This window comes from Cervus elaphus, chromosome 24 (genome assembly GCF_910594005.1).
Source record: "Cervus elaphus chromosome 24, mCerEla1.1, whole genome shotgun sequence".
Classification (NCBI taxonomy): domain Eukaryota; kingdom Metazoa; phylum Chordata; class Mammalia; order Artiodactyla; family Cervidae; genus Cervus; species Cervus elaphus.
This window is the reverse complement of record NC_057838.1, coordinates 19,084,926-19,105,865: the sequence shown is the minus strand read 5'-3', so window position 1 is coordinate 19,105,865 and position 20,940 is coordinate 19,084,926. Positions and strand designations below refer to the sequence as shown.

Here is a 20,940-nt window from a genome sequence, read left to right as displayed (position 1 = left end):
TTGTTCTTTATTTCTCCTGCTGCCTACTTCGGTACCGTTCATATGTTGGATTAATAACTCCTGCTTGAGAGTCACATTCAGAGTGCTCTGTGTAACACTGTACCCACACTGCTCTTCAAGCCAATTCGTGAATCTTTATAGTATGCCTGTGTATTTTTCCTTGTCTTACATTACACTGTCTTTGGGTGTGTTGGCTTTTTGAATATGTTTATGGCAAATGGGATGAAAATTTTCATGACCTCTTACTCTGTCACCCAGAATTTGTGGTAACTTTATGAGGAAGTGAGCTGAAGTTTTGAATTTATTCCAGAGTTTTCCAACCTTAGCACTCTTGGCATCTGGGCTGGGTAAGTCTTTGTTGTGGGAGTGTGATGTGTGTGTTGTAGGATGTTTAGGAGCATTTCTTCATGCAGTAGATGTCAGTAGTCTCTGCTTGAGTTATGACAACCAAAATGTTTCCAGACATTGCAGACATCCCTTGAGAAGCCAGAGTACCTGAGCTGAGAACCACTGGTTTATGATAGACAAAGAATGGCTTTTTGTTATTGTAAGAAAATGAACAAGCAATTGGAGACTGCTAACTGTAGGACAATTCCAGCATAAAGCCAAGTGTACAGAGGAAACATTCTTCAAAGAAAACATATATGTGAAAAAATAAATATAATACTATGTGATAAAGGCTATCATAGAGATAAAGATGAGGGAGTGGTTACCTTTGCAAGAAAGAGGTCAGTAGAAGCACAAAAATGGCAGAGAGGAATGAGTTGGCAATGGTTTTCACAACAGAGAAGTTCATCATGAATGAAGGTTAAATGACTCTGTATTACAGTCTGCCTTACTGTGCTTCTTGTCCCAGCATAGGTATTAATAGCATTCATCTTACTCTCAGAAATGCTCTATTTTGAACCAAACATGGTCACTCTGATAAGGGCTTAGAGACTTGAACACTCATGGACAAATGATGTATTTGACGTGTAGTGCATCCTCTGATGTTGTCAGGGTATAGGTTGGGGATGGAAGGAGATGTAGAGAATGGCTGGAGATGAAGTTGGGACCAGATGCAGAGGGCCCTGGGAGATCTGCTATGCCATATTATGGAGATTGGATTTGCTCCATACATTCTAGGAACCATGTCAAAGCTTCCACATGAGGCAGAGTGTTAGGAAGACAGCCACAGGGAAGATAAGCTTTCTGAGCCCTTGAGACATTTCAGTGTGATCCATATGGTCTGTGCATCTCCCAAACACTTCCTCTTAGAGAAAATAGTTCCCCGAGAAGTGATTCTTGGCCACATTTTGCTTGGTTACATCCAGGTACTGTTCCTGAGTCCAAACTCAATACTGCTCACTGCACGATAGGCCGGTAAATCGAGAGACAGGGTGTTAGGGCAAGGAATAGCAACTTTATTCAGAAAGTCAGCAGCCTGAGAAGGTGGTGGACTCATGTCCCAAAGAACCATCTTATCCAAATTAGAATTCAGGCTTCTTTCAGACTGAAAGGAGAGGGTGTGGCAGGTAGTTGCAACTTCTTGATGCAGGAATCCTGCTACCCAGGTAGGTCTGGTCACAGTGTTCCTGTAAACCACCACCAAGACAAAGGTTATTCTCTATTCTGTAACTTTTTATCTCTGTATGAATGGAAGAATGTTAATACTTTTAAAGGTCAAGTCTGGGAGGCAGAGCCTTGCAAATGGGTTGGCCTGTGTATTTCAGGCTGTAGGCAACATTCTTTTACAAAAGGTGCAGACTAAGCACAGACCACAGAGCACAAAGGTTAGAGCTGATGGAATCGGTCCCATATGGAGTCAGATTTGCTGCCTGTTACAGTACTGTTTACAGTTGTGTGACTTTCAACCGAGTTTCTTTAGGAAATAAGGAGACTTACAGCGGATTCATGTAGATTTTTCTTCCTGACTTGTGAATGAAAAAGTTTCATTCTGTTACTGAAATTTGAATGGATGGCAACTGTTTGAGAGAGAGAGAGAATGAGAATGAATGATCTAATTCAGTAGTTGGCAGAGCACACCCTGTGTGTCAAATCTAGCCTGCTGCCTGTTGTCAGTAAAGTTTTATTGGAACAGAGCCACGGTCATTCATTCATATTGTCTTCGGCTGTTGAGTGCTACAAAGGCAGTAAGTAGTTGTCCCAGATGCCCTACAGCCTGCAGTGCCTAAAATTACCATCTGGCCCTTAAGAGAAAAAGTTTGATCCAACTGAATAGGATAACTGTTCTTGTAAAATCACCAAATCACTCAAGTATTTTTCACATCTTCACTCTGGCGAAGATAATTTCCAGATGGACTAAATTAGGCTGCTTTTGGTACCTGTGTTTGTTCCAAGTGAGGCTTGTGTTTGCAGTCTTACAGTAGAAATCGTATTATCCAGGATTTTACCAGAGAGTCATAATGCTCTAGAACTTGGCGTTTCTGTCTTCCTGGATGTTTCCAGTGCACTCATGCTCCCTGCTACTGAGCCCATGCTGATGGACTGTGTGCATGCCGGGGCTATGCACTTACCGGGGCTCACTCCATCCTGGAGGTCTCTAACACTGCTGCCCCATTGCTTTGGAGCATGTCTGGCAGCGTTTCCTTTTCAACTCCAGAGTTAAAGCCATAAAGGACCAATATATTTCACACTTTCAAATTTTCTTCTTAAAGAAAAGTGTTATTTTACATGACTTTGTGTGATAGAGAATAATTTTGGCTTTTAAAAATACAAGAGAAAAAAAGCTAGTATTTGGTGGCCTCATGCCTTTACTCCTCACAGTCTTCCGGTCTCCCCTCATTTTAATGACCGTGTTTATTTGTTTACTGCCTTTCAAAGTGACACTTGCACTCTGATTCATAACAGGCTACACAGTGGTGTTGGAGAGAAAGAGGACTTCTGAAGAGACAGCCAGGGACAGCTAGCTATTAGCCAGAGACAATGTTAATTAAGCAAAACTGGTGGCCTCCTGCCCCCTTTCCAGACTGGCTAGCTTAGCTTTTTGTGTGAGATTTGGCTGCTGGCCTGCAAGGATTCTCCAGTTAAGTGGAGAGTGGCTACCCAAGGGAACCAGCTCAGATAAATGCAGAATGCTTGTTTAGTCTTTTATGGTCTTTGCCCCTTGTTCTTTCTCTGTGAAGTGTTCACACGAGGGTTTCCTTCATCTCACACTTGCTTCTTTTAAGTTCCAAGTGATTTTTATACCCTGTGAACCCCTCACATTAACTGCTTGAGATTTTTCTGGAAATTCCTAGTGTCACTAAAAATAGCTTCTGTTCTGTGCTTTGGAAAGTTCTTGTTGCTGGTGGCTGGTAGCTGTATCTTCAAGTTAAGGAGTTTTGGCCAGATATGGGTGCCTTTGTGAGATGAAGAATTCCGCCTCAAAGGAATTCCCCGGCAGTCCAGTAGTTACGACTTGATGCCGTCACTGCTGAGGACACAGGTTCGATCCTTGGTCGGGGATCTACGATCCCTCAAACCACATGGCATAGCATGTGTGTGCTCAGTCGTGTCCAACTCTTTGAGACCCCATGGACTGTAGCGTGCCAGGCTCCTCTGTCCGTGGGATTTTCCAGGCAAGAATTCTCGAGTGGGCTGCCATTTCCTACTCCAGGTGGCATGGCCAAAAATTAAAACAAGGCAAAAAAACCTCAGTCGCACACGAAAAAAGCATTCCACCCCAGCAAGACGGAGCTACACGTGAAGCCAGCTGGACTGGGGGCTCGGTCACCGTAACACTCCGAACACTGATAGCCCAGGTCCTTGTCTGCCTGCCTTTCTTCTCTTCCCTCCCACTTATAAACAATTAATAGAATTTTTAAAGAGCACTTTTGGGTTGACAGAAATGCAGCTAGCACAGAGTTCTGTATACTCCCCACGCCACCCCCACAATTTCTCTATAATTAGCATCTCATTTAATGTGGTACATTTGTTACAACTAGTGAACCAGTATTGATACCTTATTTATATATTTATTTTTTGGCTCTGCTGTGTAGCACGTGACGTCTTAGTTCCCCGACCAAGGGTTGAACCCTTGTTCCCTGCAGTAGACGCATGGAGTCTTGACCACTGGCACCAGGAAAGTCCCGTTGACAGCCCATTATTAACTAAAGTATATAGTTTGTTCAGATTTCTTTAGTTTTTTTTTTTACCTCCTGTCCTTTTTCTGCTCCAGAATCCCATTCTAGAGACCACATTTCATTTACTAGTCTTGTCTTGATTGTGACAGTTTCATCAACTTTGTTTTTGATGACTTTGACAAGTTTGAAAGTGCCGTCAGATATATCATATGATGCCCCGTGCTGGAATTTGTTTGATGTTTACCTCATGGTTAGACTGGGATGGTGGGTTTTGAGAAGAAGAGCACAGAGATGAAGAGCCATTTTCATCCCATCATATCGAGGGGGTGCATGTGTGAACGTGATTTGTTAACTTTGATTGCCAGGCTAGGAAGTAGTGACTGTCGGTTTTCTCTGCTTTGAAGCTTCTCTTTTTCCACCCTTCTCACCCCCTTCCTCTTGAGAAGGAAGTCACTATGTGCAGCCTACACTTAAGTAGCGAGTTATGCTCTACTTCCTCGAGGGAAGTGTATCTACATAATTTATTTAAAATTCTTTTGCATGGGTGATTTATCTGATCTCCATTTAATCATTTATTCATATCAGTATGGAATCATGGGTATTTACATTTAACTTTGGGTTATGGTCCAGTATTACTTTATTTTGTTGCTGAAATTGTTCCGATGTTGACCTCTTTCAGTTGGCTTCTTTGTCATCTTAATGTGCCCCTCATCCTGTGGACTTTTTTATTTGTTTTGGAGCACTTTCTTACTTTCTGGCACTACGTGACCCTCCACACTCCTCTTGGGTATTTCCTGCTCCAGTCCTAGAATCAGCCATTTCTCCAAGGAGCCTGGATTTCTTTTTATTGGAGAATGGTGTTAGAAACCAAGATCCAGGTGCTAGGTGTGCCTGTTGCTAATGGGGTGTCATTTCTTTTAGGACTTCTCAGCTGACAGAAGAAAAAATTATTTGTGTGTGCTAAGCTGTATATGTGTGTGTGTGTGTGTGTATTTCTGTGTATAACCATCTGTATCTGTACATTAGTTTGACTCTAGTTTGACATTACTGATATCTCCAACTCTAATACATCACCATATGGATCACTCTAGACTCATCCTCTTGTTTATCTGTAAATCCACAGTTTAACAGTCAGAAACTTGGATTTTATCTTCTGACATTTGCTTACTTAATTGTTCAATTCCATTGTCCACGTACAGCACTATCAGAATTGTTAACGAAAGCTCTGTGGGAAACAACTTTATCAAGCAGAATACGGTGCTCAGGTGTAGTTTCCTTTGTATTTAGTCTTACAGGCTTCACTCATTTCCAAAGTTACTTAGGTGAGCACTTCTTCCCACTCCCTTTAGTGAGGGTGTTCCATGCATTTGTAGTATACTTAGATTCTCTTGTCACAGTCTGGCTTCTTTCCTGAAATCCCCTGACATCCTGAATGATTTTCTGTCTTAATTTGCATACACCAAGCTACATTGTTTATATCATATGCTCCTTGGGTTTTGACAGATGCATGTTCTGTCCACCATTACGGTGCCGTACAGAACGCTTTCACGACCTGAAATGCCCTGTGCTCCATCTGTTGGTTCCTCCCCCTTTCCTCCCAAACTATTGGCAACCACTAATCTGTTCGCTTTCTCTGTAGTCCTACGTTTTGTTTCTTCTGTTATAAACTCTTTACCTGGGCATTCCCTGGTGGTCCTGTGGTTAGAACTCTGTGCTCTCACTGCCAAGGACTGGGCTCACCTCCTCGTCGGGGAGCCAAGGTCCCACAGGCCACATGGCATGACCAAAAAACCCAAACAAGTGAACAAAACAAGAAATCTCTTACAGTTACATCTCCCAAGTGAGTTTCCACTGGGGATGACCAATCATTCGGAGCTTATGATCATCATTCTGCTGCTCTGGGAGGTGCGGAATGTGGACTTCTCTTTGGAATAACGCGGTGGATAATTATGATAATGTGTTGGGGGATGGAAGGATAAACTGGGAATGTGTAATCAACAGATCACATTACTGTATATAAAATGGATTAAAAACACAAGGACCTGCTATATGATGTAGGGAACTATATTCAATACCTTGTGATAACCTAAAATGGAAAAGAATCTGAAAAAGAATACATATATATATATATATATATATATACATAGATAGATACACACACACACATATATATAACTGAACCACCTTGCTGTACATGTGAAATATTGTAAATCAACTGTATTTTAATTTAGAAAAAAGAAACCACTACCACCACCACCAACTAAAAAAGCGTGTTTGACGAGACTTTCTGTGTGGCTTGTTCTGGGGGGAAGTCCTGCTTTGCCTATATCTCCAGCCTTGTTTTCCAGCCCAGGATAGGAATCCCCGCTGGAGACACATTTCTGGAAGCCATTCCTCCTGCTTTGTGGACTGCCTCCCATGGGCCCTCGTTTATTCTCTCTTGGAAATTTTAAGCTGGAGAGACAAGTGACCAAGGTGGATTCTTGGTGGAATTCTCCAAGGGGCCACTTTGGGAGCTGTAACAGTTACGTTTATCTCTGGAGAAGCAGACATTAGAATCAGAGAGAGAATACGTCCTTTCTGTTGGCTGGATTTCCAGTTCTTTGCTCCTGGGGCCTTCTAAGGCCTGGCCACCTCCCTCGTCTTCTGTGAGATGCCTTGAACCCATTAGTCACCCCCGGTTTCTTCAGATTGGTGTCTGTTATTTGCAGTGAAGGAAGGCAGATGAAGCCGTCTGTGCTTCGGTTTGGTCTTCTCCTCTAACAGGTGCTGTGCTGAGTGTGTTTGATGTGTCAGACGTACACAGGTAGTAAGGTGTTATTTACCAGTCTGTGGAGGAGTCAGAGGGCCAGTGGTTGAGTCAGCCCTGGGGGAGAAGTGCAGAACTCAAGACAGAGGTGGGTGTGTCCGGTGGGCAGGGCAGGGTGATGTGCATGGGAGGTGCGATGGGAGCAGAGGGCCAGACGCAGGGAGTGGAGTGGTCTCCGGGGCCGTGGGGTGTCTGGCCTCCGTTGTCACTGGCCGGGGCTGCCCGGCAGGTGGGATCAGGGCTCTGAGTCTCACGCTGTGGCCTTTACCCTGGAGATCGGGAGTCTTGAACAGGCTCCTGGTGTGGAGGCGGTCTCTCTGTTTTGTCTTGCTCGTGCAGATATTTTCAGACATTAAGTTGCCATGATTTAAAAGTCAAATGCTTTCACTCAAAAATCTGGATATATAAAGCGCAACTGTTCAACACTTTCTGAAGAATTAGGTGATCTAGCAGTAGTGAGTCTGCCTCCCCACTGGCCTTACAGAGCAGAGTGTGTGCGCCCCTGTTGCCGTTTCTTATCTGTCTGCTCCATCCACTGTCTCATCTCCATCCTTACAGGTTTGGCCACCCAGCCGGAGGCCTTGAAACCAAGATGGCTGGCTTGCTCCTTATTGTTTTCTGTTTAGTTGGCAGGGCTGCCAGTAATGACCACCTTACCATCTTATTAACCTTTTTCCTTTCTGGGGTTATTTTTAATTCCAAACGTTAAAAAAAATTATTTGGCTGTGCCAGGTTTAGTTGCAGTGCGTGGGATCTTCCATCTTAGTTGCAGCATGCAAGATCTAGTTCCCTGACCAGGAATTGAACCTAGGTCCGCTGCATTGGGAGTATGGAGTCTTAGCCACTGGACCATCAGGGAAGTCCTGACAAGGATTTTAGATCAAGAACATCTCCAGCCTCTTAAGAGGGCTCATTTAATTTTCCAGGAGACTTGTCTTGCTGTCTTTTTACATTGTCATTATTACTATTTTTTAAAAAAAACAGAAAGAAGGTTTAAAATCATAACATCATGGTTAAGTGAATTGACAGTGTGTTTTTAGTAACAGAGGATGTCTTTTATACTTGGAAAGGAACATTGACAGTCAGTTGGAATTTATATATCTTTTTCAATGATTATTCAGTTTATTAAAATTGTAAGATTTTAAATCTAGTAAACCCAAGATCAATTTGTGCTGATCATTTTATTTATAATCTAGTAATTTTTATGTTAAAAATAGTTTCACTTCTTTATTGTCATTCACTTAACTTCTAAATGTAACAGAGTTCTTAGGACTTTTAGCACCTTACAGACTTAATTGGAATCTTTTAATACTTTAAACTGTAATCACACATATAAAGAATCTGCTTCTTAGACTCACAGACAGACAGACTGGTGGGTGCCAAGCGGGAGGGAAGGTGAGAGAGGGATGGATTGGGAGTTTGGGATTAGCAGATGCAAGCTAGTATATAGAGAATGGGTGAACAGCAAGGTCCTACTGTTTAGCACAGGGAACTATATTCAGTATCCTGTGATAAATCATAATGGGAAAGAACATGAAAAGGAATTTAAAAAGTATTAAGCTGAAGAGTTAAAGGTACAAAAGGAGAGAGAAGTGGTCATTTTCAGGGAAGGGCCAGGCCGATGAATCAACACAGTTGGGTTCTTCAGCATGAATATGAAAACCCACTGATTTTGGTTTGGTTAATTGGAAAGAGGAAGGGAGATTAACAGGTGCCTGAGAAGTAATTAATCACAGATTTGTAGAGCTTTTATGTTGAGGGGGAAAGGTGATTGTGAAAGTGTCCACTTCAGTTTTAAGAGTATTGAGTGGAACAGACATTTGCATTTTTATTGCATGGATTAACATAATCCGTGGTGAGCGGTGGATTCTGGGAAATGATCATTTTGGGGGATGGTGGTAAAAAATTGACTTTGAGTCAATTTAGAGGGAGGTTGGTTTCTGAAGAAGGTGTAGGGTATCTCATTTCTGCTCTGCTCACGAAAACAAAGGCAGTATAATGTCTGTAAGAATCCTCTTATCACATCTGACCCCTCTGATTTTAGAGGCAGGGGAGTGGCCATTCTCTAAAACCTGCCAGATCCACCCAACCAGAAAGAGAAGCCAGGAAGGAATATTTTACCGTTACTCTGGAATTGAGGAAATACGTGGGCAAGAAGTTGTATAAAATCTGTACACTGCTTTTTGCATTTTGACTAATTCTCTGATGTTCAAGGATGGCGGCCCTCTGAGAAGAATTTAGTATCTATCAATGTGAGTTTTAGACTTTTTGATAGAATTTGAACCATGTCAGTGAGAGTAAATGGGCTTCCCAGATGGTGCTAGTAGTAAGGAACCCATCTGACAATGCAGGAGACACGGGAGACACAGGTTTGATCCCCGGGTTGGGAAGATCTCCTGGAGGAGGGCATGACAGTACACTCCAGTATTCTTGCCTGGAGAATTCCATGGACAGAAGAGCCTTGTGGGCTATAGTTCGTGGGGCCCCAAAGAATCAGATGTGGCTGAGCTTCTGAGTGTGCATGTATGCGTGCGCGCACACACACATACACACACAGAGTAAATAAAAACTTATTGTGCATTAATTATTGACTTACTGGAGACAGTGCTGGATCCATGCTGAGGAGATTTCCCCCTAGTTTTATGAGATATAATTGACATACATGTAATGTATAACTTTCAGGTGTAAGAAGTGATGATTTGATCCATGAATATAGTGCAAAATCATTGCCAGAACAAGGTTAGTCAATACATCCGTCACTTCATATAATTACTGTGTGTGGTAAGAGCAGTTCAGATTTACTTTCTTAGCAACTTTCAAGTATGTGATATAGTATTGTTAACTATAGTTGCCATGTTGTATGTTAGATCCTCAGAACTTACTCATCTTATAACTGGGAGCTTGTATTTGAGGTATAAACATGTACCTGGGGGGCTTGACCAGCATTCCACTCTTCCACCCCTTACGCCTTGGTGACCACCAGTCTACTCTCTGTTTCTGTGAGTTTGCTTTTTTTAAGGTTCCACAGAGAAGTAGTATCGTACAGGTTTCTCTTTCCCAGACTTAGTTCACTTAGCATGATGCCCTCAAGGTCCCTCTGTGCTGAGGGGCTGCTGCAAGACAAGAGCTGGGAGGGCAGAGAGGGCAAGTCTCATTCGAGATCATTTTTACCCTGTTCTCATTCAACAGCTATTTATGAAATGCTGTGTTCACAGTAGTGCCCTGGGGGGTCCCCTGGTGGCTCCGTGGTAAAGAATCCGCCTGTCCACGCAGGAGACACGGGTTCGTTCCCTTGTTGGGAGGATCCCACGTGCTGTGGAGCAGCTAGGCCTGTGTGCCGCGACTGTGGAACCTGTGCTCTGAAGGTGGGGAGCTGCGACGACTGAGCCCATGCACCCTAGAGCCCATGCTTTAGTTTTTAAAGAAGTTTTTGTCCACACTCTGCGGCTTGTGGAGTTGAACCTGAACCCCTGCTTTGGAAAGCAGAGTCTTACTGGAATGCTGAGGAAGCTCCTGTCTAGTCGCTTTTCTAAGCTAGCTTGTGATCTAAGATAGCCTAAATTCATACATGCATAGAATTGTTGAACAGTTTGACTTTGCTTTTCTATTTATTTGTGTTTATAAATTAGTACCAGTCATGTGACCGTTTCCGCCCTCTGCCTTGGTTTACAGAGGACTCATGCTTTTGTTTATGCTCGAGATCTACTTTGTTCTAAATTAAAAGCAGAGAGTCTGGGATATCTCAGTCCACGTGGTGGTAACAAAATTCTGGTTGGACTGTAGTATATACATCAGTTGTCACTTTTTTTACTTACTTTTTATTGAAGCTTAGTTGATTTATAAGTGTTAGTTTCTGGTGTACGGCAAAGTGATTGAGCTGTTTATATAAATACACATTTATTTGTACTTATATTCTCTTTCAGATTCTTTTCCAGTCTGGTTTATCACAGGATACTGAATATAGTTCCTGTGCCATACAGTAGGGCCTTGCTGTTTATCCACCCTGTACATATTGGTTTGCATCTGCTAATCCCAAATTCCCAGTCCAACCCTCCCCTGCTTTCCCTCCCTCTTGGCAAGCACAAGTCTGGTTTCCATGTCTGTGGGTCTGTTTCTGTTTTGTAAATTAGTTCATTTGGATCAGTTGTAGATTCTACCTCTAAGTGATACTATGATATTTGTATTTCTCTAATTTAATTCACATAGTATGATTGTTTCTATTCCACGTATGTTGCTGCAAATGGCATTATTTCATTCTTTTTTATGGCTGAGTAATATTCCATTATATATATATGTACCACATTTTCTTTATCTATCCCTCTGTTGATGGACATTTAGGTTGTATCCTGTCTTGGCTGTTGTAAATAGTGCTGCAGTGAACATTTGGGTGCACATATCTTTTCAAGGTATGGTTTTCTCCATATATATGCCCAGGTGTGGGATTACTGGATCATATGGTAACTCTATTTTTATTTTTTTAAGGACCATCAATACTGTTCTCCTGAGTGGCTGCACCAATTTACATTCGTCTACAGATACTCAGCAGAACTGAGTACTTAAGGCAGAGACTCTGTGGCCCACTGAGCTTAAAATATTTACTTTTGGGACCTTTCCAGAAAAAGTTTGCCATTCCTTTTCTAGGGCCTCTGCCATCGGCCCTGAGGTCAGCTGTGAGTGTCTGTACAGCTTTAAGGGGCAGGGGCCGTGGGGTACTGGCCGGGCTCCCTGTTGCATTTAATAGGAACCTTCCTTTGGTGTCCCGAAAGGCCGAGCCATTGTGATAGAAAAATCAAAGTAATAGCCCAAGTGTGGCAGACCTTGAAACAATGTTCTTTGATTAAGGAGAACTTTTTATTCCAGTCTGTGTTTGAAATGAGAGCCTGCTGGCTTACAGAATGATTGGGATAAAGGAAAGAGAGGCCCTTTAATTCATGAAATGGATTAAATTGAGGTAGAAGGCAGTTGAAGCATGCTATATATATTGGTAAGTCTTGGGAGACTTAGGCTTGCTGTTGAAGGAAGTGACATTTTGCAGTGGAAGACCAAGCCACATTTCAACAGTACTGCCTCCGATCTGGGCCACATTGTGTTTGCCGAAAACAGCAGATTGGGGAGCATCTCTGGAGTCCTGGCCCCTGAATTCTGTAGTTGCCTGTCCCTGCCTGAAGCCCATGTCCTTGTGTTGAAAGGCCAGAGGACGAGGATGCTGCTGGTGGTCCTCATCTCTCCAGGGCAGCAATCGCTTGCTTTGCTCAGGCTTTGCTTTTCAGTGCCTTTAACTGCTCAGATTTTCTTCTTGTTTTAATGGATGTTATGTGGTTGGTTTCAAGGCTGCTGCTCAGAGTGGCGGAAGTTCAGGGAGATGGATGTGAGGTTCATAGACGGCACAGTCGCCTGTGTCTCGCTTGGGATGTGGAGAACGGCTGGGGAACAAGAGCTGATGTGGACAGTGAGGGTCTATGGAATCGCAGTGCCTGTTTGACCGGAAACTGCTGGGCACCAGAGTCTCTGCTGAGTCAGTCATTCGCTGTAGGAATGCAATTTGTGTTTTTTTGCTAATGAAATAATTTGCTGAGAGGAGGCTATTTAGTAAGCCGTCCCCCCTCCCCGCTCCCTATTTTTTTTTTTTAACCTTGAGTGGCACCAGGCATAGCTTTCATCAGCCACAAGAGTCATCGAGTTAATGGAATCTTTTATTTTCCATTATGTTTGTTCTTTTCCTCAGGACTAATTTCCAGGTGCCTCAAAAACAGCCTCCCAAAAGAGTGCACAAGACCAGAAACCAAATTGAGAGGTGTTCTGGCTGAATGCCAGCGTATTTCCTTTGGTGGAGAACACTGGTTAGAAACAGGAGGTCATGGTGATGAGAGGATGTAGCCCTTTGGTATGAAGGAGAGTGGGTGTGGAAGTGAAGTCGTGAGGGACCAGCGGAGGTCAGGCCCTGCCGCTGGAGGAGGCCATGTGAGCCTCAGGTTACTTTCGTCACCAGCCTCAGAGGAGGGTTCCTTAGCTCAGCCTATAGAAAGGAAAATTAACATCATTAAGAAGTGAAAGTATTCTCACTCAGCTGTATCCCGACTCTTTGCAGCCCCATGGCCTGTAGCCCACCACGCTCCTCTGTCCATGGGATTCTCTAGGCAAGAACACTGGAGTGGGGTGCCATTCCCTTCTCCAGGGGATCTTCCCGACCCAGATCCAACCCATGTCTCCTGCATTGCAGGCAGATTCTTCACCGTCTGAGCTAGCAGGGAAGCCCAGCATCACTAAGAGTCCTGATGCTATTGTTGGAGGGTGAAGGGTATGAAGAGAGCCCACTGAACTGAGAGGTATCTTCAGGTGGGAAAATGAGGCAGGCCGCTCTGTATAACCCATGGACCAGGTTATTACAGGGAACTTACAGGGTGGGGTGGAGACCCCACGGACAGTGATCTAGAATCATTCCTAGCTGCACTCTGTACCTCCGAGGGGACGTTAGGACGGTTTTAGATAACCTGGGGGGTGGGGTAGATGCTCAGAAACAGGACATGCCTTCCTAATTCGAGTTTATGAAGGGTACCTGGTTGCATGGGCGCCAGGAATATGTCAACCAAGGTCTCTTATCATTGTTTGGGGACTAACAGAGCATGGAGGCCACCTGGTCCTAGTGATTATTAAACAATATCTCTTAACTACAAAGGCCCTAACGACAGAGGTGGGATTTACCACCCAGGACAGTCCTGGGTGGGGTCAGCGGGCGGGCAGGAAGAGCTGCCTGGGCCCAAGATGGTGTCAGTTACGCTCACAGCCACACAGCTGTATGTTTAGGTTTTTTTTTAAATTTGTTTTTACTTATTTATTTGGCTGTGCTGGGTCTTGGTTGCAGCACACAGGATCTTTGGTGAGGCATGTGGGATCTAGTTCCTTGACCAGGGATTGAACCTATCCCCCTGCATTGGGAGTGCAGAGTCTTAGCTAGTGGACCACCAGGGAAGTCCCAAGGTTACATTTTTTAAGAGACCTCATTTTACGGTGAGACTTCTTTCCAGCGACCTAAAGTCAATGTTATTGGATGGCTCTTGGTGCTGTTGACGAGGTGATCCCAAGGTTTCTTGTTGGTTACACACGAGTTAAGTGGGAGCCAAGCTGAGTGCAGTGCCCAGGGGAGCTGCCCGTCTTCTCTTCCGTTTCTTTGTCCCCAGAGCCAATGTCACCTACTGGAGATCAATATCTTCTGGTACTTAAACTACATCCTGGCCTATGGGAACAGAGTATCGAATCAGAGAACTGAGGGCCGCAATCCAGGGAATCACAGACTGTGGAGCGTCAAGCAAACATCTTAAAATAATAGAAACCAAAGTCAGTGCCGGTCCTTTCCTTAACCGCGTCCTCACCGTGAACCGTGGCCTGTAAAAGCAGGCCACTGACACAGTGGAAACGCCTGGCGCCCTCATCCCAGGCTGGACGCCCTGTCTCGGAGGCAGCTAATAGATGAACAAGTTATCAGGATGCAGGTGGAGGAGAACAGGGTTGTTTGTTTAGTTGTGCTGGAAAATTCTACGTGGCTTATGTGTACATGTTACATGTGGTCCGTTGAGGTGCATCTCTGCAGGGACTTTGGCAGTTAGCTCCTAATGGACCTCCCAGCGTCTCCAACCACCCGCTTAAGCATTGTTCTGGAGTGACCTTCTAGTGTGAGCGCCCTCCGGAGGCCTCCCGTCTTCCTGGGAGTAAAATCTGAGGTCCTTGGCACAGTCTGCAAGGCCCTCTGGCTTCTGGCTCCCTCACTCACCTGCTCCTGTCACATCTGCGTTTCTCCTGCTTTTTTCCAGCGTGTCCAGCTTGCTCCCACCTCTGATGTTGTATTTACTGCCTGGAACACAGTTTTCCCTTCAGCTGACACACCTCACCCTTTTCCTTCTGGTCTCAGCTCAAGTCCTCCATATAGACAAACCTTCCCTGACCTGGGGAAATTAGAATGCTCCAAACGGCAGCCTTTTTTCCACTTTCTGACACTGTATTTTTTTTCTAAAAGCACTTACTGACACAACATATTATATTCTCTCCTCCCACTGAAACGTCAGCTCCGTGAGGCAGGAATTGTCGGTCTTGTTCACTTCTCTGTCCCCAGCATCTAGAAGAATGCCTGGCAGTGAATGTAAACATGAGTTGGGGGAACCTCTTTATTGAATGAAATAAGCAATGGACCAAAAGTTCTAATAGTTGGTCCTAGTCCTGGTCCCTCTATCAACTAGCTGGAAATCAGGGGAAAATTTAGCAGCCTTAGGTTTCATATTGGTAAAACAGAGTGAAGAAATACCTCCCTACTTTAGGAGATTATGAAATGAGGTCACCAGATAAGTGTGTTGATGCTGGGTGCTGGTCAGGTTTGGGGCTATAAGATCCTTGAAAAGTAGATTCTCGGGGACCACTGGCTCCATGTTGCTTGCCCCCCCTCCCCCCAGGCAGAGACCCTGGAGTAGGTACCTGGCATTGATATGGGGTGTGACTTATGACCTAGTAGAGACCTTTCAATAAATTATGACATCAGTAATTCAGAGGCAGGCTGTGCAGTTTCCCTGCTTCTCCAGAGAGTTGGGGAAATGTTTAGCTTCCCAGAGCTGTGAGCATTCTCTCGACATAAAATCTTCTACACAAGTGGGTTTGGCAGGCAAGCTGTCTTCAATGAGTGATGGGCCTTCAAAATCAGGTTTAACGTGAGGGAGTTCTCCGTTAGCCATGGATGGCCTGACACCACGATTGTCATCTTCAGGTGCAGCCGCTCTTATCCCTGAAACTCGAATCCGATCTGCTCATGGTCGGGGGACTGGGGCCTCAGGGTGGTCCCCAGATGAACTAGGTCTTGAATGGTTGGGGATTGATTATTCTGCTGACTGGCTGGTCTTTAATCAGGGATAAGTACACTGGGTAAGAGGCAGAGTCAATGATGTTAATTTTCCCATCCTGGTGTGGCATCTTAGGCATATTCATAGACCTAAAAATGTCCTTGATGATGGAGAATGGTGCTAATGTTAGAGAGTTTTATATTATGGTTGTGATGGTGGTGACAATAGATAAATGAGGACAGTGAATGATAATGAAGAGACATTTTTTTGTTTACTGACCGTCACCCTGGCCCATCAGGGGACATGTATTACAATGCTCAATATATGAGATTCTGTGCTGAGCCCAGAGGAATTCTCCCATCAAGTGATGTAGCCCCGACGGAGTTTCCAGGTTAGGTGTCAGAGACAGTCATGGAACTGATGATGGTGAGGATGGTAATAATAATAGTAACAATGTTAATAGGAAGCCAAATGATTTCCCACTTTTTCAGCTCAGTCTGTCTGCTGCAGGGTGGGGGTAGGAGGTTGATGAAAGAGATTCATTCTGGTTGGGAGTGGTAGGAGCAGGTGGGTCATATATCTTTTATGAAAAACAGTTTAAGAGGTGGTTGAGGGAGGGTACGGAGAAGGCAGTGGCAGCCCACTCCAGTACTCTTGCCTGGAGAATCCCATGGACAGAGGAGCCTGGTAGGCTGCAGTCCATGGGGTTGCTAAGAGTTGGACACGACTGAGCGACTTCCCTTTCACTTTTTACTTTCATGCATTGGAGAAGGAAATGGCAACCCACTTCAGTGTTCTTGCCTGGAGAATCCCAGGGATGGGGGAGCCTGGTGGGCTGCCGTCTATGGGGTCGCACAGAGTCGGACACGACTGAAGCGACTTAGCAGCAGCAGCAGAGGGAGGGTATAAGAAGCTCGAAGAATGCAGTGAACAGAGATTGGCTTTTCGTGAAGTGGACTGTTTTGTTTGCTCTTGCTGGGCAAACTGAAGTGGCAGGTAATCGACGGGGCAAGAGAAGGAGCTGGCATGCTGCCTGACTTTGGTCTTTCATCTGTCTTCTGTGCGTTTGTGAAATCTCACACAGCTTAGCAGGGCAACCCCCAAACTCATGCTGTCTCCACAGGAGGGGAGATTAAAAAGGCTGAACAGTGGCCACTGGGGGTCAAAATTCAGGCTGGATCAGAAGGGGGAGAATACACGTCTTGTCATCCCTCTCTCTTGTTTTCCCCTCTTTGGGGGATGGGAGGGATTAGAACAGTGAATCAAGTGACAGTTTCTTGGCAAGGAAGCCTAGGCTGTCTTGCTAAGAAGGCTGCGATGTTTGTCTTGGAGATGGTGTAGTGGTGAGTGCAAAGTAGGTTCAGGTAGCGTTGATGTTTGGGATTTGGTTGATGTTTACTAGTCTCCATGCTCCGCTCTCGTTAGGCGTTAATCTCACTATTGAGATGAGCGGCCCGGAGGCTGTGGGATGGGGTGCTCTTTATGGGATGCCGTGTGCTCTGACATGGACGGGTTTGCCGTCGTCACGTGACTTGGGTGTATCCAGTGTATACACTTGGGTGTATCCAGTACGAGATCACAGACATGCGCCTCCGAACAAATGAGACTAGAATTCCTTTCTGCATGACATGTGTGTGTGTGTGCTCAGTCACGTCTGACTCTGCAACCCCATGGACTGTAGCCCGCCAGGCTTCTCTGTCCATAGGATTCTCCAGGCAAGAATACTGGAGTGGGTTGCCATTTCCTTCTCCAGGGGATCTTCCCTTCCCAGGGATCGAACCCGCGTCTCTGGTGTCTCCTGTATTGGCAGGCGGGTTCTTTACCACTGTGCCACCTGGGAATGCTTCTTTTTTGGTAGAATAGAAATAATATCTATGTCACAGAGCTGTTAGCAAGTAGAAGAGAGTAAATTAAATTCTGTAACCTGCTGTTTCTGACAATAAAAACAATAAAAGCTCTTTCCTTAATTGTAAAATGAAAAAAATAAGACCACAGTTTTTTAAGGTAATTGCTAAGTATTGCCTTAATATATTATTTGAGAAATAATTGTATGTATATGTCATTTCTATATGTATGTCATATATATGTTGCTAGCTATGTGTCAGACACTGTTCTCAGCATTTTACAGAAAATAACTTTTTTAATTCTCAGAAAAGTCCTGCGAGATAAATACTTTTCTAACGTGGTTCCTTTGTTGCATGTGTGTTTGTTTTTTGGCCACTGTAGACATGTTGGTAGTGGCCTCTAGAAAAATTCTTTCGAGAAAAACTTCAAACTGGGAATTCTGTCCACTCACCCTGATGGCTCAGTGAGTAAAAAAAACTGCCTGTAATGCAGGAGACGTGGGTTTGATTCCTGGGTTGGGAAGATCCCCTGGAGAAGGAAACAGTAACCCACTCACAGTATTCTTGCCTGGAGAATCCCATGGACAGAGGAGTTGGGTGGGTTATAGTCCCTGGGGTCACAAAGAGTCGGACACGACTGAGCGTGCACATTGACTGGCTGTTGGCATCGGGGCGGTTCCGTGTTTCCTTGAGCTCCATGGCAGAACACCGGGGGCTTCCCCAAGTGCAGATCTTGACAAGGTCAGAGCAGGTGGGAAATGGTATTGACTCAGGCTCCCTGAGAGAGCGCGTGTGGAGAGTGGGCGTGTGTGGACACGTGGACCTCTGTGTCCCCTGCTTGGGACTGTGTCTGCAGAGAGCATACTGTGCTCACAGCCCCCAGGAGGACCTGGTGACCTCGGGCTTTATTTTGGCCTTGATGTTGTGCTCATGGTGGCTCATGTTGCTGGGAGGCCTTGGAGCATGTGTTGGAGAAGCAGTTGAGACTTTAATCTTGTTTGGGTTTGTTGGACCCTTTCACGTTAGTTTAACGACATGCCAGATAGAGCTAGGCAGCACGTGATTTCCCTTTGGGAATGTGTGTGTTTTTCCAGGGCCCTTGGCGGCAGCCGGATCTGATCTGCCCGTCTGTCATCTGAGCTTATTGCATGAGTGCCTGGGACTGGTTGCCAGGCTGGTCCTGTGCTTCCTCCCCAGCCCTGAGATCCGCAGGTGACTATGATGCTCCTGCTGAGTATTCGGTTTCCTGCGGGGCTGGGAGCCTTGGGCTGTCATGCTGGGGAAGGTAAGCAAGCCATAAACTAAAGCTGGGTGTAAGCAGGATCACAGCAAGTGTGGAGGACCCAGGGAGAGAGCGGGCGGGCTGGCTGCCCATGGCAGCTGGAAGAAGCAGGAGGCATGATCTCTCCGGAGTGAAACCCATCAGCCTGGTGAGAATTCTTTGGACCGTCCCATTTAGATTTTACCAGTTTGATCTTGTCTCCTTCCCGTCTCCTAGGTGTTGGCTGCCTGCAGAATCCCGTGAGGAGAGCTTGACCCCAGGCATCTGGATTCCCTGGTTTGAGCAGACATCCCATTTTTGACCACACTGGGTCCTTGATGCTGTGCGTGGGCTTTCTCTAGTTGCGGCAAGAGGGGGCTACTCTCCAGCGGCTCAGGCTTCTCTGGTTGTGGAGCATGGACTGTAGGTGCTCGGGCTCCAGTAATTGCAGCTCATGGGCTTAGTTGCTCCACGGCATGTAGGGATATTCCCGGACCAGGAATCAAACCCATGTCCTCTGCATTACAAGGTAGATTCATAACCAGTGGACCACCAGGGAAGCCGGACATCCCACCTTTGACGTGAAGTCTCAGTAGTCAACATTTCCTGAGCAGCGTGTCCCTCCCACCCCACACCTCTGCTTAGAAGGTGCTGGAAGGCTGAGGCAGCCTGTCCTGAGGTGGGGGGTGTAGTGTGCTGGTAGCTTTCTGAGACAGGCAGGGTGGTGCAGGCGTTGGGGGAATACTGCCTGGGCTCACATCATCTCTGCTGACGGGCTGTGTGACTCTGGTTGAGAGGGACCCTTTCTGTTTCCTTGTGGTTAGTAAGGGGTAGTAATCACACCTACCCAGAGAGGGCAGGCGGGTGTTTTTGTTTTTGTTAACCTTGAGATCCTTCTTGTTTAGTCTTTATTTATCATTGTATCATTGTATTGTATCATTGTATTGAAGTGTAGTTGATTTACAATGTTGTGTTAGTTTCACATGTACAGCACAGTGATTAAGTTATACATACATCTATATCTATCTATTCTTTTTCAGATTCTTTTCCCATATGAGTTATTGCAAAATATTGAATATAGTTCCCTGTTATACAGCTCTTATACAGTAGGTCCGTGTCGATTATATTTTATATATAGTAGTGTGTATCTGTTAATCCCAAGTTCCTAACTTATCCTTCCCCCTCTACCTTTTCCCTCTGGTAAATTAAAATTTCCTTCCACTCCTTGGAAGGAAAGTTATGACCAACCTAGATAGCATATTAAAAAGCAGAGACGTTACTTTGCCAACAAAGGTCCGTCTAGTCAAGGCTATGGTTTTTCCAGTGGTCATGTATGGATGTGAGAGTTGGACTGTGAAGAAAGCTGAGCACCAAAGAATTGATGCTTTTGAACTGTGGTGTTGGAGAAGACTCTTGAGAGTCCCATGGACTGCAAGGAGATCCAACCAGTCCATTCTAAAGGAGATCGGTCCTGGGTGTTCATTGGAAGGACTGATGCTGAAGCTGAAACTCCAATACTTTGGCCACCTGATGCGAAGAGCTGACTCATTGGAAAAGACCCTGATGCTGGGAGGGATTGGGGGCAGGAGGAGAAGGGGACGACAGAGGATGAGATGGCTGGATGGCATCACCGACTCGATAGACATGGGTTTGGGTAAACTCTGGGAGTTGGTGATGGACAGGGAGGCCTGGCGTGCTGCAATTCATGGGGTCGCAAAGAGCTGGACATGACTGAGCAACTGAACTAAACTAAACCTTAAATTTGTTTTCTATGTCTGTAGTTCTGTTTCTGTTTTGTAAATAAGTTCATTTGTATCTTTTTTGAGATCCCACAGTAGAAGTGATGCCATGTGATTTGCCTTTCTGTGTCTGGTTTACTGCTCTTAGTATGATTGTGTTGCTGCAAATGGCATTATTTTATTCTCTTTTATGGCTGAATAATATTCCATTGTACATACATGATTTTTTTTTTTTGCTTAATTATTTCAGGGTTGGTGTGGGGGTTCCACAGATTTCAGAGGCTCCTGCTCCTTTTAACTCTCTCCTTCACCATCCCTAGGGTGTGGCCATGTCCTCAAAGTTCAAAAAGAGTGTTGGAATTCCAGCCACTATGTCTACCTTCCAAGAAAGCAAGTAGAGG

General features: G+C 45.0%; 1 protein-coding gene across 3 annotated transcripts in view; it reads left to right on the top strand.

The window, feature by feature from the left end:
- The window catches only part of OSBPL10 (oxysterol binding protein like 10), a 317,366-nt gene that overhangs the window by 65,883 nt on the left and 230,543 nt on the right, over positions 1-20,940 (top strand). The gene's annotated exons all lie outside the window — the stretch shown is intronic.